Source organism: Panulirus ornatus, chromosome 52 (assembly GCF_036320965.1).
Source record: "Panulirus ornatus isolate Po-2019 chromosome 52, ASM3632096v1, whole genome shotgun sequence".
NCBI lineage: Eukaryota > Metazoa > Arthropoda > Malacostraca > Decapoda > Palinuridae > Panulirus > Panulirus ornatus.
Window position 1 is genome coordinate 20,934,460 of NC_092275.1, and position 23,530 is coordinate 20,957,989.

Genomic DNA, 23,530 nt, shown 5'->3' on the forward strand with positions numbered 1-23,530 from the left:
TCTGTCTGCTTACGCCGAGCAGTGCTACCATGATAAGATTTATTTGCTCGTGGACGAGTAAATCTGCCACTCATCTCGCTTGCAGACACGCGGCGAAAAAAAAAAAAAAAGAATTGGGAGAAAAATGTCGAGCCATTGTAAGCGTATAACCACAGACTCGGTACAACAGCAGCAAATGATATTGAAGTAAGTCTTGCCTTCTGAAGAGGCAAATGATACGGCAAACTCCATAGGGATGACGGTCGAATTCACGTCCTAAAAGATCATCTTCAGTGTTTACGATACAGTGGTGCGTCCCCACCTTGAATATTGTGCACAATCGCCTCCCCTTGAAAACAAATATAAATGAACTCGAGAGAGTACATTGGCGAGCTACCAAGCTGACGTTTGGTGTGAGAGAAAAGAAAACAATCATATGAAACCCAATAAAACGCTTCAAATATATTTTGCCCAGAAGACAGTAGGTTAAGACGTATTGAAAGCTATCAGAAGCTTGGCTGTTCTAAAGCTAAGCAGCTGTGTAGGTAGACCAGCGTAAGCTCTCGCAGTAATGAATACAAACTCTTAAGCAAATGTTTTACCTCGACCAAGGCAAAGTCATTTCTCTCCAACAGCGCCGTCAACACATGGAATGATCAACCAGTGTGATTAGTTCAAGTCATCACCATAGATACGCTTAAAGACAGACAAATACTTTCGTCTCAAGTCTATGGCAAACATTTGCCCGCGCCGTGGATGAAAAGATCACAGGCATTTCTCTTTTCGTCATGTGTTTGTCTTCCTAATTCTCCAAATATAGATAGATCTCTGTGTCTCTCATCTCCCTTCACAATAACAAAGAGCTTCTGAAGAACCCAAGGCGTCTATTGTCCCTTCTTTTTTGATTCCTTTATACCCAAAGGTGGTCCCTATCTCCCCTCCAGCAACCGTAGAGTACATCAAGGGTTTTTATTCTCAACGGCTGGAATAGATAATGAGAGTTATCACAATGATAGATGAAGTACAACTCAGGGTTATCACAATAATAGATGAAGTGCAACAGGTTACGTACCTGACCAACTCGGCCACAGTGGTTGTAACTTAGATAACTGTGATGTAGTGAAATACCGTCCCCTTCATATCGACTTGCCACTCACCATAAGATATCTCTTTTCGACTTTCAAAAGACATTATTCTTTTGGATCGTTGTCTCCTAAGATTCGATCCGCTCAGTGAGTCGTTTTGGTCTCGGTTGTTGAGAATCTGGCGAATGGTCGATGGTTTATCTCGTCCCTAGGGAGAAGCAAACCTTGAGTTTAACAGTTTTTATCCCCGCTCTTCGACACAGAGAGTTTTTGAAAAAAAAAACTACGAACGATTAGCGTTGCTGTTGCATAGTGTAATCTTAAATGTCATACAGGTATTTTTCTTCGAGTTATCGTCTTTATTAGTCAAGTGAAATAAGAAATTTCCTTGGGGCAAGTACGAAAATATGCAAGAGAAGCCTGAGTGACTGGCTGAAAACACTTCCAGATGAATTCAGGGTTAATGACTATACGATGTGAGCGGCAGCAGAGGAACACAAATGATGTGGTGAGTCCTACGCTCTCGGCCTGTCTAACGACAGTATCTCGTCGCAGGTGTTTTGGGGTTGGTAAGTGAACTCTCTCTCTCTCTCTCTCTCTCTCTCTCTCTCTCTCTCTCTCTCTCTCTCTCTCTCTCTCTCTCTCTCTCCACGATGTCTCGTCTCTTCCCCCTTCACAAGAACTCACGAAAACCTTCGAATCCCACATACGTGTCCACATCATCTCTCTCTCTCTCTCTCTCTCTCTCTCTCTCTCTCTCTCTCTCTCTCTCTCTCTCTCTCTCTCTCTCTCTCTCTCTCTCTCTCCCCCCAACCTCGTCCACTCCCCATTTCGTCCTGTCCTCACTCTTCTCATTTCATGGATTCCCATAGCAGCACAACCTCCGTGTACGACGTTCCCCGGTCTCACAGCCTTGAAATGCTAGTTGAAATGCTGATGAATTTTATGCCGTCTTAAAAGAAAAGACACACACACACACACACCACACCACACCACACCACACCACACACACCACACACACACACACACACACACACACACACACGGAGGGGTAACTGATAGCATTGGAAAAAACTTCATAATTATCACGACGAAATAAGTTTTGTGGAAGACTGAAAGGATCGGCGATGCGTTTTCATGAGTCTGTTTTTGTTGAAGATTCTAAAAAGAAAATGTTATTTCCCTCATTTTCCCGATATCACTGGATGATCCATTCGCAGTATATGAGGGTGACTTGTTTTGTACAAGGTCTATTGGTCCTCTGTGTTCGCCTGGTGATTCGATCATCCATCTGTTGTTATTCTCGTTGGCTTCTCTATTTTTACCTGTTTTCCCTGTCTGTCTATTTTTTCTTACCGATTTTTCCTGTTCGTTTACGTCAACCGAAGGTGAAAATGCACCTCTTCAGCATTTACATTATTTTTTTTCTTCGTGAAAGACCAAATCCGATTCTGAACTTGCCAGACTTTTTGAAGAGTTTACCATCGATTGCCGTGTAAAGGTTGTGTGACTGTTTGCTGATGAACGAGTTACTTAGCGTAACAGGGCGCATCTCAGATGTCTGCTGGCTTGACGCTGAGGTGGTAAACGTGAAGCCGATCGACATGGGAGAAGGTCGGCGTGGGTCGGTCTCGCTCTCTTCTGGCTTAAAGAGTTAGGTCTCGGGGAGAGAGAGAGAGAGAGAGAGAGAGAGAGAGAGAGAGAGAGAGAGAGAGAGAGAGAGAGAGAGAGAGAGAGAGCGCATCGCGCATTCAGAACCCAAAATTACCTCTTCCTCTGAGATGCGCGAAATGGGAGCAGTAGCCTCACGTAAAGTTAATGAGGTAGTGGAACTTTTCCATGCCATTGCTTAATGTTCTGTCCCAGGAGGAGGTGGTGGAAGGACAACGTGTAATAAGTCTCCTGAGCGTTCCCTCTCCACGTCTCGATGTGGACGGTCATTTGATGACGCCGTTTGTGAGAGAGAAAAAAAAATAAGAAATCGTGGTGTGTGTGTTGGTCACTAAAGTGTTCTTCTCTTTTCCCTTGCCTGGCTGTCTGTTTCTTCTTGCGTTGGGGACTCATGATTGCTTGTCCATCCGACGTGGTATATATGACTGAAACGCAACTTCGCTTCTCTTCACCTGGGGGAGAGGCTGTGGTAATCGAGAAACACGTTGGGTGTGGTGTTTTGCTAATCATAACTGTCCTGGATCGAATGGCTCACTGCCCAAGAGACAAGTGAAATTCAATAAGGTTATCAATTCAGGGCAGTACACGCATCGGCTTTCATTCATGAAAGAGAATCTGTTCTCGTATCACACACACACACACACACACACACACACACACACACACACACACACACACAGTCACTGCAGCGCCGGTGCCAACAACTCCTATCACACCTCAATCTTGGATACGTTGATGGAGATGCGTGGCGGTGCGAGATCTCCAACACTCTTCCGTCCCAGTTTCCATGGTGTAAAAATGACGACTCATCAGCGAGAATGATTGGAATGCGTACCCCAGGAGAGCCTCATCCTTCGCAAGAGTCGGTATGTCCTTACGCCTCGATACCCATCAGTAGGCGCTGTCTTCTTGCAGGTTAATGCCGCCTCGTGGACAGAGAGTGACATGGAAACTAAGAGTGATTTCTTTCACCCGTGTTGCTCCTATCAAGGGATGGGTCATGTGATGTGTCTAAGGTCCTCTGGTCTTCATGTGGTCTTGTGACATTGGAGTCGTCTTTCTCTCTCTCTCTCCCGCTGCAGTGTCGTACCTACCTGCCTCTCTGCTTCTCCCCTCCAACCATCCACTTACACACGGTGGGGCAACTAAACTCCCTCTGATTGGCAATGTCCGTCACCCTCTTGCCAGTGTCTCATATCCCAACCGCGCTCGTGCTCCCTGAACTGGTCGAACTCCAATTGCATTGGATCGTTGTGTCTGGGAATTACATTGTTTGCACATCCACGTTTGACATCGAACACCGAAAACGAACGGGGAATTAAAGTTCTTCATATAGGTGAGTGTTCACCTTGAAGTAATATAAATAAAACTAGATAGATATGAAATATTGAGATGATTATAAAGATATATTGATGAATGTTTTCTCAAGATGCCATTAGATTTCGCCCGTGGTGCTGTTGGAGTGTTTCGTGTTATGTTACCCCTCAAAGCTCGACCGTCGCATCTGATTTGATTTGATTTGTGCTGGTAACCCCAGCAGATTTATTGGGCACGTCTGAAACACACCCATACCAGCTCGCAGTCGCTGGAAGAGACCTCACTCTGCTATCGCCTCATACGCAGTATTTCTAGAGGATGCACTGAAGTTGTAATCGAATTGTGATCTCTCGATAGGGATGTCTTATTGGAAGTTTGACTAAAAGTAGCACTAATAGTATGATAGCTGGAGGTACTGACCAACCCGGAGATATTATATATGGTCCTGAAGTTGTTGTCTGTTGATTGCACTTTGCGTTCACCTCCATGATTAAGGGGTACCAAGGAGGATCGTTCATAATTGGAAGTCTATTCGACGTCTTTCTTTCTGTTTGTGGCCAACGAATTATTGATCAGAAACCTAATTGGCGATTGGTGAAGTTGTTGAAAGTTGTGAGGTGGGTGGGTAAGGGGGGGGGGGGGGGGGGCAGTGAGTCTCTTGATGGCCCAGTGAAATTTTTGGTGATGATTGTGATGACCGGTAAATTTACGTCCATAGTGGCCACTTAAGCCATCGATGATCAGTATGTCTGATGATCAATAAAGATGGTGGTGGCCCGGCCAGTAAAGCTCTTGGTGATTATTGTCTGTGATGATCAATGAAGCCGATAGTAGAAAATGAAGCTCTCTGATGGTGATTGTCTGAGATGATCAATAAAGTTACCAGTGGTCAGTGCAGCTCTTGGTTATCAATGCTTGTGATGAGGATGATGAGCAAATTCGCTCGTTAGCAAAAGATCAATTGATGATCCAAAAATTTTTCGACGAGGGATCCAAAGTTTTTTTTCAACAGAGGTTTTAAACTATGTACAGCCTGTTTATTCATGAACAGCGTTGAGTAGGCAGAATTTATTCAGCACTGTAACATTACCTGTGCAAGGGAACAAGTAACCAGATGTGATGGACAGAACAGAGAAATGTAAGATACGGGGGGTGACCAAAGCAGCAAGACAACAACTTGATGAGATGCTGAGGCAGACGAGCAGAGGATATATGCAGTATGCATGAGCCAATCATCAGGCTGCCAGAGAAGAGGGAGAGGATAACAAAGAGAGAGAGAGAGAGAGAGAGAGAGAGAGAGAGAGAGAGAGAGAGAGAGAGAGAGAAGGGCAGTGATCTACCACACTTTCGTCGTGATGGATTTCATCCACCTGCCCATCATCGAAACCAAAATCCAAAACATTAGCAAAATTGCTCACTAGATTAGCGTCTCGTCATTCCACATTACAGATAGCTAAACCCGCCACTTGTATATCGTACGTACACTTGTATATCGTACGTAACATCTTAAGGGATAGGGGAGAAAGAATGCTACCTATGTGTCTCCTTGCGTGTCGTAGAAGGTTAGTAAGGAGTGTGGGAGCTGATGGATGGTAAAGCTCCCTATCCTGCATGTTTTCTTTTTAAAAGTAGGAACAGGTGGAGGGAGGCGAGTCTGTCTCTTCTCAAAGGCTCAGTCGTCTGTTCCTGACGCTTTCCCACTTAGGCTTCAGAAGTAGAAAGGCATGGCGGTCTATGTATTTCAGATACGCTACAGTTTAGATACGGTCAGAAAGGTGATATAGACGGAAGAATATTGAAGAGGAAGACCCTAAAGGGATTTACGCTAATGTTTTGTGGGTGCATCAAATGACAGACGTGTTTTGCTTGGCGGGACTGAAGAACGTTATGTTATAAGACTACTTTCTTGTTCATCGTAGAGCCCCGTCCATCAAAATCACGAACAGAAAGATATCTAAATCAAGAAAGTATGTATACATAAAGGGTGTCTCAAAAAATGTATACACACTTTGAATATGTATTGATACAGTGTCAGTTAAACTACATCCAAGATTTCCAGCACGTATATATATATATATATATATATATATATATATATATATATATATATATATATTTTTTTTTTTGTCGCTGTCTCCCGCGTTTGCGAGGTAGCGCAAGGAAACAGACGAAAGAAATGGCCCAACCCACCCCCATACACATGTATATACATACGTCCACACACGCAAATATACATACCTACACAGCTTTCCATGGTTTACCCCAGACGCTTCACATGCCTTGATTCAATCCACTGACAGCACGTCAACCCCGGTATACCACATCGCTCCAATTCACTCTATTCCTTGCCCTCCTTTCACCCTCCTGCATGTTCAGGCCCCGATCACACAAAATCTTTTTCACTCCATCTTTCCACCTCCAATTTGGTCTCCCACTTCTCATCGTTCCCTCCACCTCCGACACATATATATATATATATATATATATATATATATATATATATATATATATATATATATATATATATATATATATATATATATATATATATATATGTATATATATATATATATATATATATATATATATATATATATATATATATATATATATATATATATATATCTTTTCTTTCTTTCATACTATTCGCCATTTCCCGCATTAGCGAGGTAGCGTTGAGAACAGAGGACTGGGCCCTTGAGGGAATATCCTCACCTGGGCCCCTTCTCTGTTCCCTCTTTTGGAAAAAAAAAAAAAAAAAAAGTGAGAGGGGAGGATTTCCAGCCCCCCGCTCCCTCCCCTTTTAGTCGCCTTCTACGACACGCAGGGAATACGTGGGAAGTAGTCTTTCTCCCCTATCCCCAGGGATAATATATATATATATATATATATATATATATATATATATATATATATATATATATATATATATATATATATATATATAATATTTTCTTTTTTCTTTTATACTATTTGCCATTTCCCGCATTAGCGAGGTAGCATTAAGAACAGAGGACTGGGCCTTTGAGGGAATATTCTCACCTGGCCCCCTTCTCTGTTCCTTCTTTTGGAAAAAAAAAAGTTAGAGGGGAGGATTTCCAGCCCCCCGCTCCCTTCCCTTTTAGTCGCCTTCCACGACACGCAGGGAATACGTGGGAGGTATTCTTTCTCCCCTATCCCCAGGGATATATATATATATTTTTTTTTTCATACTATTCGCCACCTCCCGCGTTAGCAATTTAGCGTTAAGAACAGAGGACTGAGGCTTTAAGGGAAATCCTCACTTGGCCCCCTTCTCTGTTCCTTCTTTTGGAAAATTAAAGAAACGAGAGGGGAGGATTTCCAGCCCCCGGCTCCCTCCCCTTTTAGTCGCCTTCTACGACACGCAGGGAATACGTGGGAAGTGTTCTTTCTCCCCTATCCCTATGGATATATATATATATATATATATATATATATATATATATATGAGAAGCAGCTGTAAACGTTGGAGAAAAGAGATCTCTTGGCAGCCTTGGCCACTCTGTGATGGTCCTTGTCTTACAACTAGCAGGGCGGGGAGCTCGTAGCGACGATAACTTTTGAGATGTCATGTTGACGTCCCCCTGGCAAGCCGATTTTGTTCGCTGAACTCGACCGAAGCCGACAGATGAGCAGAGCTAAAGGTGACCGTCTCTGGTGGAGGTGATCCCCCAGCAGTGCTGTATCATGGGACTGAACGCGCTCACACACACACACACACACACACACACACACACACACAGAGGACCCTATTCATTTGACGAATCACTCGACTTTTGCTGCTACGTGCTCATCTCCTTGAACAGATCCTCCCATGTAGACAGTAGTCTGTTGTTCTAAATCTAGTCAGTCACTTGGTCTGCTCGAAAAATATATTTGCACAAATCATGATTCTGGAATAATGTAGGGGCAGTTAGTCACCATGAATATAGCCATATTTAAAGTCGACATGACCAAAATATTTCAAGGAACCACTGTTCCAGTCAATCACTCGGTGTCCTAAGAAATAACCGAGTCAGTCCCTCAACAACTGAGCGAAACCTCCGTCTGTTTTAAGGTTGCAATTCCGCTACTTGTTGGAAACTGCCCGAAGGCCTCCTCGTATAACTTGTACCCTAAGATTCACAGGAGTGAGTGTGGCTGCCGTCCCTCATATGAACTTCGTGTGGTCTATGAAGCCGCGACAAGTTCACATATCAAAAACGTTTTTTTTTTCCCCCGTAGACCACACTCAGCTGTTTTCCTTTCACCCTTTTTTTTTATGAAATTTATCTTAGGTTTCTCTCTTGCACGTTACTTTTTACTCTCTCTCTCTCTCTCTCTCTCTCTCTCTCTCTCTCTCTCTCTCTCTCTCTCTCTCTCTCTCTCTCTTAGGTAGAAGTTGGTAGACAGCTACCGACCAGGAAGGTATATATATTGCCACTACTTACCCGCCTGGGTATCGGAAGGGTTGATGACGACTGCGCAGTGAGCCAGCACTTCTGTGGCTGTCGAGCTTCACTTCCTTTGGCCCAAGACGCTGCCTATTCCTTCTGCTTCACTGCCTCGTGGGCTAGTGGCTCTCAGTCCATTAAAGAATATGATCTTTCCATCGTATACATAACACATGATAACACGGGACTTCGTAACCCTAGTAGACTGATGGGCGGAGGTGCTGAGTAAGAGGACAGTGCCTTGCAGTGATGAAGGAGCAAGACGCCTCTGGATGGACACGGGGCGGAGCTTCGTTGAAGACAGCTGATCACTGTAGGGAAATGCGACAGAAGTGGAAGAAGATGTTGGCGTTGTCTGTGCGTAGACACCGTTGATGCCACAGATAAGCGCTGATGAGCCGAGAGAGAAGCTTAGAACCCCGAAGGTGTATCGTGTAGAGGATGGCAGTGCTGCACCGTCGAGGCTACCACCAAATTAGCAACATCTAGAGCTGCAGGGTGTGTATGTGTGTGTGTATGTAATTGGTGGACGCGTGACGAAAGATCCTGCCGCTCCCAGGGAATTTCCAACTATCGCGCGCGAGGGCTCCTGATTGGCGCACAAGTTTGTCCTAGAAAAAAGATGAAATCAATTCCCGGTGCAGGCTAGAAATACCGGAGATTGACTCATAGTAATAACTGGATGTCGTGATATTTGCGCAAGGTTGCATTCAAACGCATATCACAAGTTAGAGTAAGGCCCTTTTTCTGTCCCTGATAAAAGCCTTAGTGACCTCTCATTGTCCCTTAACTTCTCAACCTCCCATGCAATAGGTTAATATACGGGACATGTATTCCAAGGCTGTGCACCCCGAGCAGGAGCAGGGAAGTGATTGATTCCTCTGGAGCGGAAAAAAAGTCATCCACAAGTTAGTATACTCCATTCTGTACTCTGACGATGAGACAGTCTTGCGAAAGATAACTTTTTCACTCGCGGTGAAACCCATTTTAAGTTGAGTCCACAGACAATGGACATGATGCTGGAGGAACTTATGATGGAAATGAGGTGCATGTGCCTTTTGATCTCCCTTTCTTGCTCATTTATTACTCTCACGCTTTACCTTAATTCCCATATTCGTAGCATCTCTTATCATCTCTCTTTTAGTATTCGTATTTCTCACTTCACTTGTCGTATGTTCGAAGAAGAGTTTACGAGATTTACGTTCATGGCAGCCAGTCTTACATGGAAAGTAACACACACACACACACACACACACAACACACACACACACACACACACATTGGCCTCCGTGGTGCACTAGCTAACCTTTCTGTCAGTGAGTCATCACGTACCCGTCTGGGGTCGGGTTCGCTTGGGTTCGAACACTTCTCGCAGCAGTACACCTACACCCAGAGGTGTCCATCCTCCCACCGGGGCTGGTTGATTATTGGGAACCTGTCTTAAGCTGGTGTGTGTGTGTGTGTGTGTGTGTGTGTGTGTGTGTGTGTGTGTGTGTGTGTAAAACTCTCTCTCTCCCCGTAACACACAAATGATAATCACAGATAGTAATAACACACTCACACAACTCGAGATAGCACGCAATAATAATGACCCATCATTCAGCAGTTCTGTATTCGTATAATTTTCAAGCATTCCCGCTTAAAGTTCACTGATATCAGAATTTCCAACTGTTTCGGGAACCATATGAAGCGAGACATAAAATTCCTTGGTGTTTAGCTTTGTAACGTTTCATTGATGTTTGAAGCCTGATTCGACTCTGCAAGAAACAAATATGAATCACTGTAGCACATTGCAACGTACATCAGGAGGATTATGAAACGTAATAGCATTATCAAATGCGTTTTGTCAGTGCTGAGGAGAATCTTCCTGCCCGAGCATGAAATAATATATTACCCATTTCATGATCAGGTGCAACACGGATATGCATACAGTGTACAGTGAACCAGACGCGCAAAGTCTGGTCTGTCCCTCAAGCCATATTGCTGTCACTCACGCGAGGTTGAACCTGACCTACCGTCGTGGTGAGGCGGGTAAGAAACCCCTGTCCACGGAAAAGCGAGGACCTAAGCTCGCCCTCCGACGCGAATCAGAGATACCATGGTGTGGCCTCTGTATTTTATGGTTGATTTAGAACCCTCGTTCGAAGCAGGAGAGAAGCTCCTGACCCGATGTAAACACCTGCGGTCTGATATACGTAAGATAATGCATGACGCGGTGAAAGCTGCAGACATGGAGAAACCCATTTTGTGTGTGTGTGTGTGTGTGTGTGTGTGTGGCGATGGGGGGGATGATGTATGTATTGCTCCGGAACCCCTGACCGAGGAGAGAAAGATTGGCCACCCGCAGATGAAGAATGTCCTGCTAGAAAGAAGACGTACGAGTCTGGCTGGAATATTTCTGTCGCTGTCCATCGTCTGCAGGGAAAAGTGTGGACGAAAACCACGCCGCCAGAGGCGGTTTTTTCCCCCCTCAGGGTGACGAGTCTGCGCCAACACATGGACTCTGCCTTCAAGGTATCATCGTCCCTTGTCTGTTCCAGTGGGCGAGGGTGGCCGCACATGCAGACAAACCTTTATCCTTCCTATACGTCCAGCATCTGTATATTTCTGCCAAGCTGGCGTTACTGCATCAGTAGATGAGACGCTGTCTTTCATATTAGTTTGAATACCTGTGTACTTCACCAGGTAAGTGATGCTTCGTCAGCAGGTGACAAGGACCTGACCTTCCTGTAGCTTTGGTGTATATCACCAAGGAGGCTGGTGACATCTGGCCTTGTATATTTCACGGGACAGACAGATGCTGGATATAAATACCTACAACATCGTGCAACAGTAAGCGCTTTCGTATATTACCATGTAAAGTACGAAATCACTTGACACCTTGTTTTCCTTGTGGATTTACTCTGCATCTCACGTACACTTGCCATTTGTGTACTGTATTTAAGACTTATCGTTCACATATTTCCCTTGCTTGAATACGATGGAAAGTAACTATAGGTCGAAGTATCTTAGAATATTTTCATTAAGGTTCTGGACAGGTTTGGATGTCCATGAAGATTGTTCTTCGATCATTTTCCATAAATAACTAAAGATGACGGATGGCTAAACCTCCCCCAGCTGGGTAAATATTTGAAAAGCTAATTCCGCTTCACCGATGAAATTCTCCAACACTTTTATCAGTAGGATATTTCAATGCATGTTATTTTTAGTCTTTTTTTTTTTTTTCTTTTTTTACAGCAGGAGGGATCTGGTAGTAATTTGGTAATGTGGAGCAATTTTCGTAATTATAATTATCAGTTCAGTGTCTATCATTTCTCTTTCACTTCTTTTTCCCTTTTTCCGTTTTTCTTTCAACTTAATAGTGGATATTTATGTCATATTTTACTAAATCATCTCTGAGTATATTATTTTACATTATATTTTATGACATTACATTGTGTTATTTCATATTTATTTATTTTGCTTTGTCGCTGTCTCCCAGATATCTAAAACACTTTACTTCCTCCAGTTTTTCTCAATTCAAACTTATAACATTACGTTATATTATACTATATGATATTATTACCATTAATCTTATAGTGTTATCTATATCACTATCGCTCTTATCATCGATTTTTGCACCAGTCGTACCTTAAATCATTTACGCAGTCGTGAGATCTTCGTAATGCCAGGTACGTCTCTGTATACAAGCCCGTATGAGGAATTCCAAACAAGCTTTCCAGTGCGTAAATCCGCTTATGATTCTCCGTATTTGTTTGTATTTCCTGTTTGTAAGTACCATATGTCTGTTACGGCGACAGTGTTTTACGCTCGTGTTGTCCCGTCTCTTAACCTTGTGTACATGTACGGTGCCTGAATTCCAGTGTGAGCACACACATACACACACACACACACACACACACACACTTACACTTGCGCTCGCCAGGTATCCTTTCGATGGACCAACCCCTCACGGAGGATGTAGAACTGTGTGTTTGTGTATGTGTGTGTGTACAACGCGGAGGTCTATGAATACGAACAAAGTGCATAGGAACAAAGTGCATAGGCTATGTGCGCCTGTTGGGAAATGACCGTTGTAGACCCCGTTGCTCACCAAGTGAGATGTAGGTTATTCGAGTACATAGTATTCGAATAGTTATTTCCTCTCAGCCAGGCCCATAGCCTAGCGGTAGTATTCCCACCTATTGCACAGGGGTCCCGGGTTCGATCCTGGCTGTTGGAGGTTTCTATGTCTATGAAGGTGCGTGTTCGTATGCACTTTCTTCGTATTCATATACCTCCGCGTTGTACAGTTAGGTTCGATAAAATGCTAACTACTGGCTATGTGCGCCTGTTGGGAAATGACCGGTGTAGACTCCGTTGCTCACAAGCGTGAGACGAAGGGTATTCGAGTACATAGTATTCGAATAGTTATACTATGTACTCGAATACCCTTCGTCTCACGATTCGAATAGTAGGAGCGGGTGGCTGGAAATCCTCCCCTCTCGTTTTTTTTTTTTTTTTTTTTTTTAATTTTCCAAAGGAAGGAACAGAGAGGGGGGCCAGGTGAGGATATTCCCTCTAAGGCCCAGTCCTCTGTTGATAACGCTACCTCGCTAATGCGGGAAATGGCGAATAGTACGAAAGAAAGTATTCGAATAGTTATTTCCTATTAACCAGGCCCATAGCCTAGCGGTAGCATTCCCGCCTGTGGCGCAGGGGTCCCGGGTTCGATCCTGGCTGTTGGAGGTTTGTATATTCTATAAAGGTGCGCGTTCCTATGCATTTTGATCGTATATATATATATATATATATATATATATATATATATATATATATATATATATATATATATTTATATATATTAAGCTTTCAAACGGACACAGAGCTTTGTCCTGAAGCGCACAGTGCAATCCATCTGTAAATCCTAAGTCATCGTGTATAGTCATAGACTCTTGTATGTAAGTTGTCAAAATCATGTAAATACGTTGGACAAACTGAGCGGGGAGAGTCCCACTGGATTAAAGCTTCTCCTCCAAAAGAGATTCGTCCCTTAAGGTGATATATGTAAGGCTTGCGCCTCTGGATTTTGATCACCCTTCTCCCTGACTAAAACATTATCCCACCTTGAGAGTAATTATGCACAGGCGAAGAAGTATACCTGAGCTGGTGATGTATAATGCTATACGATGAAGTGACGGAAATTTACATAAGTCCACACAACAAGCGAGTTTACTTCCCCGTTTGGCTTGAGACTTATGTTGCTCATCAGCAAAGCTATAAAACTAATTAAACAGAAGTTAATGAGGTAAAGCCGAGAGAGATATAGATAATCTCTCTCGTATTCATATGTGTCGGGTTTTTTTTTCTATTCGTTACACTGCTTGTGGAGAAGGGCCTTTGTGTCATGCTGTTCAGAGATGGTTTTGATGTCATGTGAAAAAAAAGATCTTTGGTGGTGTTTTTCTTTTCACCTGTTTTAGGTTCGTTCTTTTAAGAGAAGGTTTGTTGGCTGCATCGTTCTTTCAGCTTTAGGTCTATCGACTGCCAGGATCCGTGAGAGAGCGTCATCTACCTTCAGAAACCACCTACTGAAATAACCTGAAAAACCTTCTTCAGGTGTTCAGGATAATTCGAAGCCAATGCACAGACTCACCGCGCTCATAGTCATTAATTTCAGACTCAGTGAATAATTAGAATGTATCTGGGTATTTGATTAGCAATACTTCACTGCTTGTGGAGTCTTGACTGGCAATACTACAGGGTCTTTAAATACCGAGGTGGCAATACTGATATATGTTTAGATGCTCTTCTGAGGTATTCGTAAGCGTTTAAACAGTAATATTAACAATGGTTTGCGACCACGTGTGGTAATTCTGATGCGTCTGTTGGCGTAAATAATGTTACATTTACAGAGATAGGGGGAAAATCGAACTAACATTTACTGATATAGTGTTTGAAGTGCCTCATATGAAGTATTAACCCCGAGCTTCGCCTTCAAGCGGGAGAGAAAATCATCTTCGACGAAGGAGTGTCATCTTTGATGACGAAGAACACTTCCCCTCCCGAAATGAGACTCCGTTGCCCTTCTCCTGCGTGGAGCGCATCCTCAAAGCTGCATGTGCCCCATAAGATGGGGTTTTTTAATTTACCAACTATTTTAGCCATTAATATTTTCCCGATCCTCGAAGCTTATGTGAACGTATTCTACTTTAAGTACCCTCCGGTGACAACCTAATGATTGAAGAATGTACAGTTTCCTCTTCAACACTTTGCTTCCTGTTTTTTTTTCGGTATCTCCGACTCTGTTTGCTCCGCTAAATGCCATACAAAGCCAGCCAGGATCTGCACTGTATTAAGGTACTTTGATGTCCCTCTGATGAGCTTTTATTCGCTAGTAGCAGCGGAAATTGGTTGCATTTGTCTCGGCTCCTGTATGATATGCTTGGCGGGAGAGGGGGGAAGTCAGTATTAAAGAGAGAGAGAGAGAGAGAGAGAGAGAGAGAGAGAGAGAGAGAGAGAGAGAGAGAGAGAGAACGGACGAACCCGATATGGAATGACTTTCCTGGTAATTGTCAGCCAGACAAGAGTCACGGGACAACAAAGAACACGTACGTAAGTTCTATGTGAACAAGCGCTTCGGATTTCGAGCGTCATTTGAGCTTACCAGTGCCATTCCTCTCCTCTTCAGAGCTCCCGTCGCCCTTCTCCACATAGACAGCTTCTGTAGCCACCAGAACTCCTGTCATCCACCCTCAACACTCTCCACATAGACAACTTCCTCTGTAGCCACCAGAACTCCCGTCATCCACCCTCAACACTCTTCACATAGACAGCGTCCTCTGTAGCCACCAGAACTCCCGTCATCCACCCTCAACACTCTCCACATAGACAACTTCCTCTGTAGCCACCAGAACTCCTGTCATCCACCCTCAACACTCTCCACATAGACAGCGTCCTCTGTAGCCACCAGAACTCCTGTCATCCACTCTCAACACTCTCCACATAGACAACTTCTTCTGTAGCCACCAGAACTCCTGTCATCCACTCTCAACACTCTCCACATAGACAACTTCTTCTGTAGCCACCAGAACTCCTGTCATCCACCCTCAACACTCTCCACATAGACAACTTCCCCTGTAGCCACCAGAACTCCCGTCATCCACCCTCAACACTCTCCACATAGACAACTTCTTTTGTAGCCACCAGAACTCCCGTCATCCACCTTCAACACTCTCCACATAGACAACTTCTTCTGTAGCCACCAGAACTCCCGTCATCCACCCTCAACACTCTCCACATAGACAACTTCTTCTGTAGCCACCAGAACTCCCGTCATCCACCCTCAACACTCTCCACATAGACAACTTCTTCTGTAGCCACCAGAACTCCCGTCATCCACCTTCAACACTCTCCACATAGACAACTTCTTCTGTAGCCACCAGAACTCCTGTCATCCACTCTCAACACTCTCCACATAGACAACTTCTTCTGTAGCCACCAGAACTCCCGTCATCCACCCTCAACACTCTCCACATAGACAACTTCCCCTGTAGCCACCACTTCTATTTTAGCTGCCTGATTTTCCCAGCTGGGGTCCAGATGCGGCACTTGACTTGCCAACTTGGGAGACATTAGGTAAACGGTTCCGGTGTGGGATAAAGACGACGGGACTACTGGCGATAATGTCTTAGTCATAGCTCCAGACCCACAGACCCCGAGTTGATCCCGATACAAGCCAGGGACAAAGATATGTCATAGATAGGGGATATATCAGTCTGAGAATTCTCATTACCACATTCATACGGTCAGGTATACTTCCCTCGTGGTTTTACATGAAAGTTCATGGTTTTGTTGACCATTGCTGTAGACAGGAGCAATCTTCAGGTAATAAATGGTCTGCCGAGGATACCGGATATGAGGACTTTGCTCCCTCCATGTACCGTCTCGAAGTGGCCTTATTTTAAGTAGACTTGTTTTATCATTTTTGCTGTAAAGTCGTAGGATTAGTGAAGAATACTCGGTAACTTGATCTAAAAAGTACGTACATACATTAAGGAATGAGTAACTATTACGTCATTCTTTTTTTTTTAATTTTCCAAAAGAAGGAACAGAGAAGGGGGCCAGGTGAGGATATTCCCTCAAAGGCCCAGTCCTCTATTCTTAACGCTACGTCGCTAACGCGGGAAATGGCGAATAGTATTATGATATATATATATATATATATATATATATATATATATATATATATATACATGTATTCTTTTAGCTTTCATCAGGAAACAGAAATATTTGGTTCGTGGAACTGGTCAGTATTACTTTACGTTCTTACCAGGAAGTTGAAACATCTAAACTCAGACTAAAAGAAAATCTATTCAGTAAGCTCCAAAGATACGGATTCAATTTCCTGAATTTTATTATTCACAAAAGTTAGTGAGACATGAACTTCCTGCAGAGTTATGCAAAAGATGAAGTTAATGAGAGTAATGATATTCCAATGGTCTGCAGTGGGTCTGAAGTCGACTGAAATTTATGACCTGACTTTCAGAGGGAACGTTTGCTTCACTTTCAAATCCAATTTTGAAGATTCTGATATGTAAATATCACTATAATATAGTCAGTGTATGGATGGAATGAGAATAAGTAATGAAATGTATGCAAATGATTAGGGAAAACTGAATCATCTAGATTCCTCTTTTCAGTTGTCAATGCAAAAGTTTATACTGAAGTTGCTGCCACTCATCCACATACATACGCACGGAACTGTAAGTGGACTGAAACAGAAGGTGACCAGGCAGATTCACGCATACAGACAATAGAATCGACTTCGACCATTAGGATGTGTTTGTGTGTGTGTGTTTGTGTGCATGTATCCGTGCCAGACCAGTACTCAAACTCACCTAAAGTTGACTCTAGACCTACGAAACCATACACAAAAGGTTGCAAAATATGTGAGAAAAATAGATAGAATGCAGAGTTGGTGAAATTTATAGGATATGTTTGGAATTTATTTCTCTTGTAGAAATAATGTTTAGGATGTGATACTGAGAGCATGCTTTCGTGGTGGAAGGTCTATCTGATGATACTCAGCTCTGGTCCTCTTCCCTGAGAGATTTGGTGGATCACCTGTCGTGGTCCTCAACATCTCTAAGGCTTTCGACACAGTGCGGCTCAAGTCTTTGCTTTCTAAGCTCGGTCTCTTTCGTTACATTGAGACTCTCTGTTCTTTAATGCACAGCTTCCCCCCCAGACTGTCCATTTGTGATTGTTACTGATGGAGTAATATCGACTTTTTATTTGGTTTTCCTCAGAGTTCTGTCCTGTCTTTTACTCTCTTCAAAAATGCCCTCTCTTCTACTTTCAGCCATAACCAGTCTTAAGTTTTTGATTCCACTCTACATACTTCAACTTACTTTCCTCCCCCTCCTCTCTAATACTCGTTCTCTTTCTCGTACTGAACATGTCTTCTCTCTCAGTTAGGATCTATTCACCATCTCATAATAGGGAAGTAATAACCTGGTTAGATTCAGTAGTGCTGAAAAATATTCGACCCAGATCTTTTTCTAAATCTCAGTCGTTGCCTTGTCTTCAGTCTCACAATGGCACAATTCACCTCTTGCTGTAACATAAACATGTTGGACCAATGATATCCTCAACTCTGTCCTGGAAACCCCACATAATAATCATCACAAAATTTGTTTCTCAAAAGTTCGTGGTGGTTGCATACGTGCCATGATCATTTTTCGTGTGGGCCTTTATTTCATAGACAAAGGAGTATCATTCGCCCCAATATAGATTCTCGACTCTTTCGTGTGGCTTTCCCGCCACTTCTCTATGAAATGCCTGTCTTCTTATCGTTCCTCCAAACATCACCTTTCTCCACCTACTCCTTCCTGCCCGCCCGTGTTGTTCCAGCCTCCCTGTGTGTGTGTGTGTAGGAAAGATGAAAAACTAAATGTTGATATGCATGACTTCCTCAGAAGCAGAAGGTTTTCAACACACAGACATTCATTGTGAATGACAAGCGTTTCCTCACAGCTTACTTAACCGCGTCCGCAGGGAAGTGTAAGGAGGCACGATGTGTGAGGGGGAGGTATATGATACTGGAGGAGCGGAGGCTTGAAATCGGTGTTAAAGTGATGGCAGAGGAGAATATTAAAGGGGGAGGGAAGTTAGCTATGAGAGAGCCATACCGTCCCTCAAGCCAAAGCCTCCAGCTCTGTCCATGTATGACCTGCTAATCACACACACACACACACACACACACACACACATATATATATATATATATATATATATATATATATATATATATATATATATATATATATATATATATATATATATATTCCTACGAGTCCAGGGGGAATGGAACTCGATAAGTTCCCAAGTGCAGTTTTGTGTAATAATCACATCATCCAGGGATATATAAGAAAGAATTTACAGTCAGTTGATGTACAGCGAAGAGACGTAGCTAGAACGCCATTTGGTAAGCAAATATATATATATATATATATATATATATATATATATATATATATATATATATATATATATATATATATATATATATATATGCTATAAATTATGATGGTAAACTGCTCCATAAATCATCTCACCAAGCCTTCTTTTTTCCGCTTCACCTCACTGTTGTGCTAATTACCCCCAAGAAATATTGTTTATGGTGGTTACATCGGGGGGGGAACACATTAAACAAAAATTATTACATGTAAAACTATTGTTAAAACTGTTTTTCTCCAGCTATTTACGGTAACTCGGCTCCCCATATACTACAGTCTGAACTTTCTGACTCAGATTTAGCTACTGTTTTTCATAAAATTACAGTAATATGTGAAAAAGAAAATCAGACTCTGTGTTTGTCTAAATTATGAAGAGTGGGTGGATGTTCTTCACTAACTTCGTGCTGAAGAGCAGCTTTGTTAGCTATTCCAGCAATAGCAGATACAAATGTATATGAATGAGTGAAAGAGTATACCTAGCAGGTACAAATGTATATGAATGAGTAAGAGAGTATATCTTGCAGATACAAATGTATATGAATGAGTAAGAGTCCATCTTCGTGATACAAATGTATATGATTGAGTAAGAGAGTATATCTAACAGATACAAATGTATATGACTGAGTGAGAAGTATATCTAGCAGTTACAAATGTATATGAATGAGAGTATGTCTTGCAGATACAAATGTATATGAATGCATAAGAGAGTATATCTAACAGATACAAATGTATATGACTGAGTGCGAGAGTGTATCTAACAGATACAAATGTATATGACTGAGTGAGAAGTATATCTAGCAGTTACAAATGTATATGAATGAGAGTATATCTTGCAGATACAAATGGATATGAATGAGTAAGAGAGTATATCTAACAGATACAAACATATATGACTGAGTGAGAGAGTATATCACTGAATATCAGTATATGAATACTATGAGTTATCAAATCACCTTCTTGTCTATCCACAGGCGACTGACTCTATGAATACCACCGACCGTATTCTGTCCCTCACTGTACGGTAAACAGTTTGAGGCGCTTACGGCATTACAGATGAGCTTGGCGATTAAGGTAAGTGCTCATCTCGCTCGTAGGGTTGTTAAGAGTTTGTCAATACAGTTGTGTATTATGTATTTCACTCTCGCTATGCCCATTGGTCTGGCCTCACAGTGTGATATATCGATTGCTTACGACATTTTCCGTCATTCGTCGTAATGTTTGCTATATTCGTATCGGTATATTGACCTCGTATAGCGTTGGGAATAACTATAAAGCAAGGCTACCATAATTATTGGGAAATTTGTCTCACGTTCACGTTAACCAATCCTACGGGAAATAAAGCGAGTCGTATCGATCATTTTCGAAATTCGTCGATCCCAGTCGTGGCAGATACTTTTTTTTACCCTGTGTACATAACTAGTATTGCTATGTCCTATTGGCAGATACTTTTTTTACCGTGTGCACATAGCTAGTATTGTTATTTAATATTGGCAGATACTTTTTTTCACCGCGTGTACAAGCTAGTATTGTTATGTCCTATTGGCAGATACTTTTTTTTACCGTGTGCACATAGCTAGTATTGTTATTTCCTATTGGCAGATACTTTTTTTTTACCGTGTGTACAAAACTAGTATTGTTATGTCCTATTGGCAGATACTTTTTTTACCGTGTGTACAAAACTAGTATTGTTATTTCCTAGTGATGATAACGGACACCTTCCTTTTAGTTACCTAGGCTTCCTTATCTTTAGAGCTACACATTATTTGTAGTATTTCCGTGTTAAAAGTACGTCACACTTGTCCTAGGAAATCACTCTTTATTTTGTTAAATCTTTCGTTGTCTTATTTATGGTAACCGTAAATTTCTAAGCGAATATTTGGTATTAATTTTCTTCCTACGTACTTTTCTATTTTGTACATACTTCCCTAACTCCTACATACAGTACTTTCCTAACTTCTACTTACTTCCCTAACTCCTGCATACAGTACTTTCCTAACTTCTGCATACTTCCCTAACTCCAGCATACAATACTTTCCTAACTTCTACATACTTCCCTAACTCGTTTTCTTTTAATGCACAAAAAAGTCCTATATGGCACACTTGAGTTAGTTTCTCGCAGCGTTGCTCAGCCCATAAGTTTGATTAAAAGTTCTTGAAGTGTTTGGGTGTAAGTTTCCACCTACTTGGTTGATTGTGAAGCTAATTGTGTCTTGGCTCTGGGTTGATTACTGGCTTCTGTTGTGTCTCGCATCTTGTTCCCCCCTGACCTCGAATGCCAGACTTCCGCCCGCTGTTGCTGGTGGCTGACGGCCCAACTTTTGTGGTCACTTGATGTCAGGGGTCTTTAACTTGCTCCAGCGACGGTGTGAGTAAGGTGTAATTTATGCAAACTACACGGTGAACATGCAGAATTATGCGTGCAAACTTCGGACACCCTCGTCTTCAAAATTGTTTTCTGGGCGGCAATTTGCATATGCTTCGGGCGATATAGTGTTCATAAGCCTGTCAAATTTCCCCTCAAAGGATCCTTCGTTTAGTCTCATTCTTCCCATGACTCCATTTGTTCTAGCGTTACAGTGAACGAGTAAACGACTGGTAATATTCTCGTTGAATCTTTATTTACCTTAAGCATGTTAGACATTCAATTATCATTGAAAGATGTTCTCAGTATCTCGAACAGAGACATGATTCCCATTTGCAAGCATAAAAGTCTCGGAAGAAATTACATAATTCCTGTGGTACTGGATTATTGTATATCTAATAAATTCCCTTTCATACAGTTCTTGTAGTCTTGCAATAAATTTTGTTGCAGCAGGTCCGTATCAAATAAAGAAAACTCCGAGCTTGTAAAATCATACGAGATGCGTGCGCTAGAGTTGGCTCAAAGACGTGTAAAAAGTAACATTATTATATTGAGCATATTCTTCTTCCCTGCATCTTGTGCAGTGAAAGTTAGGGAGTGGAAAAGCGGGCGGACGCTTAAAGTTGCTCCACTCGATGGGACGACCGAAAGTAGCTAGTCTTGCCAAGGCAAAGTTATACGATGTTCTTTTCCATTCGTAGAACTTTGACGGGACAGATTCTTTCAAAGCGCTTGTTCGTTTTATCGAGCGCATTCTTCTTCTTCTTCTTTTACGCTAGTCATAGCAAGGGGCAAAACACATTGGTGACTAGATGTAGGAGGACGGAGCGGGGTATAAAAAGGAATGGCTGGCCGAAGGAGAAAGAAAGAGTGCGGCGTCCAACGAGGTGAAGGAATACCCTGCGGAAAAATTTAATCTTTTGTCTTTGTATGTTACTTACTCTCCCTGGATTATGCTTCTATGCAAGCCGGAAAGTTAGTTGTGTGTGTGTGTGTGTGTGTGTGTGTGTGTGTGTGTGTATTTTCTAGATATATAGTTCCAGTTAATGCCATTTTCATTATATATTATTAGCTCTTATGGCTCTCCAAATGGTTCCGCTTGCTCTATAATTTTCGCCAGCCAGTGGGAGTGTAGCTTTCGTGCAGTTAAGGGGATATATAACCATAGTTTTCCCTTCGTTGCAAACGTCTCTCTCTCTCTCTCTCTCTCTCTCTCTCTCTCTCTCTCTCTCTCTCTCTCTCTCTCTCTCTCTCTCTCTCTCTCTCTCTCTCTCTCGTGCTGTTTCCTAGCATTTATTTTTTTCCTTCATAATCACATGGATGATGATGTCTAAGTACACAATTGCGTCAGACTGTGTTGCTGGAGCGGCTGGCTGGAATCATCACCCGTGCAATATACGCCGCTGTTGAGCGTCGAATGAAAATGGTTGTGTACCTGAAATTGATGGTAGAAATGAAGTTGTTGCCGGGCACAGCAAACCCTTACACAAATTTTCTTATTCTATAAACAGGTTGTCGAAGACTTAAACTGTTCATGTTCTTGTCGACAGTGTAAAGCAAAGAAATTTATGTTTTTGGTAGAGAACAAATCAATGTTCGTGTTCTTTTCAACGCTTTGGAACAAAGCGTTCACATTTCTGCCAACAGTAAAAATTTAAGAAAGCGTTCACGATTTTTGTCGTCAGTATTAACCATATGTTCATGTTCATCTGTACAGGAAGAACGAGTTGATGTTCGTTGTTCTCGTCTTCATAGCGTTGAGTCAATGAATGTTCATGTTCAAAGATGAACTTCGAACTTGCCACCCACACCATCCTTGCCGACCCATGCCACCCTTGCCACCCATAACAACCCTTGCCACCCACTCAACCCTTGCCACCCACACAACCCTTGCCACCCACACCACCCTTGCCACCCATACCACCCTTGCCACCCACACAACCCTTGCCACCCACACCACCCTTGCCACCCATAAGAACCCTTGCCACCCATACCACCCTTGCCACCCATAACAACCCTGCCACTCATAACAACCCTTGCCACTCACACCATCCTTGCCACCCATAACAACCCTTGCCACCCACACTATCCTTGCCACCCATAACAACCCTTGCCACCCACACCATCCTTGCCACCCACACCATCCTTGCCAACCCATACCAC